The sequence below is a fragment of the Rhinolophus sinicus genome, chromosome 2 (genome assembly GCF_057876585.1).
Source record: "Rhinolophus sinicus isolate RSI-liver-muscle chromosome 2, RSI-T2T, whole genome shotgun sequence".
Lineage (NCBI taxonomy): Eukaryota > Metazoa > Chordata > Mammalia > Chiroptera > Rhinolophidae > Rhinolophus > Rhinolophus sinicus.
Window position 1 is genome coordinate 185,974,642 of NC_142502.1, and position 6,000 is coordinate 185,980,641.

A 6,000-nucleotide genomic window follows, 5' to 3' on the forward strand; every position below is an offset into this window, starting at 1 on the left:
TGGCTATGTGATGAACTGCACCATCTGTGTGATGAATTCCCAGTTACGGCGAGGCATTCAGAAAGGAAAGAATTTATTGGAATAAGAGGGTCAGTCAAGAAGGAAGAGCAATTATTTCCAGGCTATTAGTAGAATGACTCTTTGAAAGTCAATAAAACTGTCGTTGATTGGACCTAACTGTAGGGATGACCAACCAAAATTGGCAAAAAGATGAATTACATAATATTGTAAAATAAAGGCAGTGCGATTGATTGTTTTAAAGCTCACAAAAGATTCTGAACCTGCTTGTGGAGTATAATGAGCAGTTACTTGTTTATAAATGCTACGCTTAAGTCCCTCATTTTCTGTTTATGCTTTTTGTAATGTTATTTACACGGGTGCCATATCATAGGAGCCCTTTCTTAGTTTTAACAAAACATGAAATAATACATCAAACTGGTTTATTAGAACTTGAATAAATGAAATTTTACTTTCAAACAGAATATAGAACTCCATGTTCCATATTCGTGAAATTAAGAAGCTGTTTGAAATGACTGATATCATCTTGACTACTCACTGTCATTTTCTAAGGTTAACGTATATTTTATACTTATTGACCTCATTTTCTTTCAAGGCAACGAGGGCTGTAGATCTTAGTACCCTGCCGTAGACCACTCCTCCTGACAACTCCGTTAGCTTCTCAGAGCTGGCTGCCCCACCACACATACTGGGGTGAAGAAGACACTGCCTACCATTCAGTAACCGGCTGGGGAAGGGACATCTGTCACCTCTACCAGTTTTCTTTGTTCTTGGTAGTTGTGAAACTTGAATTTGTTTTAATGAGGTGTTCCTTTTACGAAACTAGGTAAAAGCCCAAATGTAGAGCAAAAACCATGTGAATAAACTCACCTAACCTGTCATTTCACATCTTATAGCACCTTCTTGGTCAAATGTTTAATAAAAAGTTAGATTGTTATTTTCAAAATTATCATAGTTCCTGACACTTGCACTTTTTAAGCTGTGTTCTGCGTATTGTTCTATTTAATGCAAATTAAAACTCTAGTTGTATTTATGAAGAAATTATTTTCTTTTTGAGTTCTTCTGTTTTTCTTCCGCTGTCTTTTACCAGAGTTCTTTTCACTCTTTTTTATGCCTTAAGTTGTTTCTTTTTCTGTGTGTTTTTTTTTGTGTGTGTGTGTGTTTTTTTTACATTGTCATGCATTCATCCTATTTTTACCATAAAACATTCCTTAGAGCAGTAACATGGGAAAACCTTGGATTTCAGATAGTGGACATTCAGTCAATACTCGTTAAGTGAGTGAATACAGTTTACCTAACCTTGGAGAGTCTGCCCACAAATCCTACACTGTGTCTTAAAAATACTGAATTTGAATGCCCTAACCCTGTGCTGGTGCTGTTTCCTCACAGGCCCCACTCTTCCCTATATCTTCACACCCACCTTGTTACCTGTCTGGCCCCTGTAAGCTTTTCTGTTGTGACTCTGGAAGTCTTTTAAGATATAATACCATGCTTTGTTAAAAACTCCCCGGGAAGGATAGTCATAGTCCATCTTGATAAGTGCTATCATTTTAAAGTGCCAGGCTATATGTTTTACATGGATGTATTTTAAAATCCTCCAATGTGGTTTAAGTCTTTTGTTTGCTTTTGTGGAGATGCCCATCTTATATTTGTAGAATTATAGAATCAAATTAGAATGGTTCAACTCTACATTTTATTTTAAGATATTGAAAATATTTTCAGGTGTGACTTCACTATGGTGAGCCTGTTTTCTCTGAGCCCAAGTCGGGATACATCATTATAATGAGTATATTTAATATCTGGACCACTTCAGAAAATCTGATATGTGGGTTTACCTTATCTGTAGTTCAGTTTTCCAAACGTTCTTTCGGTAGGATTACTTATTATTTTCATTGATCACCCCTCAACGTTCTCTATCATTCCCTATCTTAGGTTGACCACTCTGATAGGTGTGACCTAAGATAAGTGTGTTATACTCAGATTCTGTGTTGAATATTTTATACATGAGTGGACCAGTATGTGGTGTTTGAAAATTTTTTTTATTAAGATAGGCTAACCACTGTAACAATAGCCCCGAATGTCATTGACTTAATACATTTGACATTTATTTCTTGTTCCTGTAACAGTCCAGTGTTACCTAAGTGGACAGAAAGACTCAGGGACCCAGCTTCTTCATCCTGTGGCTTCACCAGGCTCCAAAGATTCAGAGTCCTCTGCCCCGTCTTCTGTATTCCGCGGATACATAGGGAAGGAGAGAGGATGAAGGACTACACGTGGGAAGTGTGTATTGCCCAGGCCTGGAAGTAGTGTATGCCCACTTCTATTGCCTTCCTAAGTCACATGGTCGTGCTGAGCTGCAAGGAAGGCTGGGAAATTAGGTTAGCTGTATGCCCCGGAGGAAGAGCAAATGTTTGGTGAGTACATAGGAGTCTTTTCCACTTAGTACTTCACATGGATTATCCATGGAGGATTAAACATTGTGACTCGCCTTGTTTTCAACTTTAATGGCAGTTAGTTCTTTTTGTTGACATCTCTTTTAAGTTCTACTTTGTATGCAGCTTTCATTCTGGTAAGGACGTCTATTAAAATCATAACATCTAACTTAGGGGAAGGTGGTTTTCAATTAGCTAATTCTTTCCATACATGTGAGAAAGTAAACAGATCTCCAGGGTGCAGGGTACAAGGAGAGTTAGCAAGGTTAAGAAAGGGGTAAGGAAAAGCATTTGATGGCTCCTCTAGAATCCCCTTTTATCCAGATAGTCTCAGACCATCCATAATCTGCCTGATTTTTAAGATTTGCTTATAAATATTTATAATACATACTTACTGTTGCTCTCAGTTCTTTAAACTTTCTTCCTCCTGGAGCAACGGCAAGAGCCACTCGGGTGCTTCTCCTTGTAGGTGACAGAGGTGGCAGGACGTGGCCCTGGGAGGCCCCTCCCCCCAGTGTGGAGTTGGTAGTTAACGGGAAGCTAAGCCTCCATTAGTGACCACGCCTGTCTGGGAAACACAGCTCCCACCCTCAGAAGTCCTGGGAAAAGGAGACTATGTCTACATTTTGTTTTCCAACAAACTCTTCTGCAATCTAACTCATGACCACTTTCCAGTTTCTTCCTATCAGTATTTCATCAATTCTAAGATGCACATATTTTCACATTTTGACTCTCTTGAAATGTCATGGCATCATGGCAGCATTTTTCCCTTAATGTTTCCTAAAAGAGCGGCACATCCTACTGTTGATGGAGTCTTGCTTGGGTTGGTGGGACACATTATTTTAATTTCTGGCACGGTCATGTTGAGTTGTAGCTTTACCAACAGTAATGGGCTAGTGAAGATTTATATCCCACTAACCCGCCAAATTCAACCTTTTATGTTGAATATTTTGCCAGTTAGTCCTCATCCTGTATTCATTTTGGATATTTAACGCATTGTTATGCATTTATTATAACAGAAATAGCTTACATTTATATATCACATATTATGTGCCTGACAATGTGCTAAGACTCCTATGTATATTAACTAATTTAATCTTCACAAGAACTGCATGAAGTAATCCCTCTTATCCTTAATTTACAAATGAGAAACAAAACAGAGATTGAAGTGATTTCCAAGGCCACGCAGCTACTAAGTGGCAGGGCCAGGAGTCACGTGCAGGCAGTGTGGTTCTGGAATGCCGGCTCTGCACATTATGTTTATCTTACTGCTCTTTAGTTAGTTAAGGATGAGTCGATGCTTACATTTTCTCACGATACATTTTAATAACTTTAGCATTATTTTCTATATCATCATGATTGCCTACTTGTTTTTAAACAGGGCTGGGGTCCTTGAAAGGGCTATCTGTTTAAGAAAAGTAAAAGGTTTTAAAAATCTGTAGCCATGTGAATTATAGAGAAAAAAAATCTTAAAAAAAAAAAAATCAAACATCATTGTTTCTACTAAACAGAGTTTGGTTAAAAATCTATTGACTTTCTTTAACGTCCTTTGTCCGTTCTTATTCACTGATTAGACCACTGCATTGAAGTTGGTACATACTGTTGAGTGCCTTGTTCATGTGCAGTCTTACTGTCATATGGGTTTCGTACGTACAGTTGCCCAATTACCCGTATGTCAGTGTGGTCAGTACTCTGCTAGACTGTAATCCTAAAGACCACTGTATGTGTTTTTCTTTATACTCCATGACTGAACAGTACTGGTGCTTAATACATGTTAATAGGTAAGTAATTTATGTCTATTTAAAGAAATTATTGCTGCAGTAGAGTTTAAAAAAACAAATGATTCTGGTCACTGTCTCCTAAGGAGAGAAGAAAAGAAAATAGGCAAAATGGAACTCTGTCTTTCAGAGTGACAACTGCTCACTAAGGGCAAAAAACCAACAGGCACAGTAACAGTGGTCAGGTGACAATTTAGTTTTACATAATTATCTGCCTAAGATTTTGAGTGTTTACTTGAGCTAGACATGGTTATAAGCACTTCACATGGATTAACTCACTAAATCCTGACAAGCCTATGAAGTGAATATTATTATCCCTAGTTTACAGTTGAGGAGACGGAATGCAGATAGTGATAACTTTTACATAATAAAAATGCATTCGATTGTTATAACTTCCCTAAAATAGTGGCATTATTATTATCTTTATTTTTGAGAAAAGTGAAGATTCAGGAGTTTGAGATGTCCTCCCCCCACTCAGCCAACCCGCCCCCAAGGTCATCCGGCTAGTAAACAGAATAAAAACACTAATTCTGGCTTTCTGACTCCAAATCTGATGATTTTCCCAACATGCACCGCGCTGCTTACTTCCCTTCCCCCAGTACCCATCACTCTGTCATATGGGGGGGTCTGTGCCGCTTCTGTTTTCCACACCCTACTGTTGTGCAGAATGTTAGTGGAATGTATACTGAACATACCTGAGTCTTCATTCTCAGCTGAGTGACTCCCAGGCTCCCCCTGGACGCTCTCATCTCCTCCCTCTGTCCACTCCCCCTGAACCACTGCCACCTTAGTGCTGGGCAGGAGAGCGGCCCACATTGCAGGCCTTCCTGGACCTTTAAATCCTGTGAATCTCAAAATGAATCCTTGGTCTGCCTACACCCTCCTCACTGACAGGGTCTCCTGAACTGAACTCTGTCCAACTGAGCTGAGGCCTGACACCAAAGCCAACGATGCATCCCCAGCTGTGCTTTTCTGCCTCTCCAGCGATGTATATGAACTCAGTTTGCAGACTTTCAGGTGGTATGGAAGGGACGGTCATGGCTCGTAGACGGCGAAGACAACTGTGGGCCATTTAATTGAGCCCCCTATGTATACAGATGCGTAATTTATAAAGTGGTTGTATTATTACAAAGACTTTTGTGCTGCATAGAATGGATTGTTTTCACCCCACTTTAAACTTCATTTTGTCTTTGTCTTAGCTTTGGCTGCTATAATAAAATGTCATAGGCTGAGTGGTTTATAAATAACAGAAATTTATGTCACCGTGGTCTGGAGGCCGAAACCCAAGATCACATGCAGTAGGACCAAAACAGCACCTAAAACAGCACCCTGACCAACTCTGCCTGCTGTGTTTTCCTCCTGTCATTGCTGCCATTGAGACAGGAAAGTGAGCACGTCCCTAGGTAGACAGGGAGGTCCGTGGTGGAATAAACAAAGACAGCCATATCCTAAAACTTCAGGTTTTGAAATCACTCCTTCGCTCCAGGACATAATGTGACAAGGCCTTGAGGTTAATCATAAAATTCCTTTGGGCCTGACAAATGGAGCAGATCTGATAGATAAGAGTGGGTTACTTTGCTAATTCCTTTAAGATGGGCAAGCAGAACAAACCTGGTAGAGGAATTTCATTAGAAGGCTCCTATTCCCTTCTTCAGACAGCTCCCCTTTCCCAAGCAGGCAAGGGAAGGTAAAAAAGTAAGAGCTTTTGCCTCAGTCACGGGGCACCCCCCAATCGGGACCCCTTCCCGCTCGGGAGCTGCAACCTCTTCTCC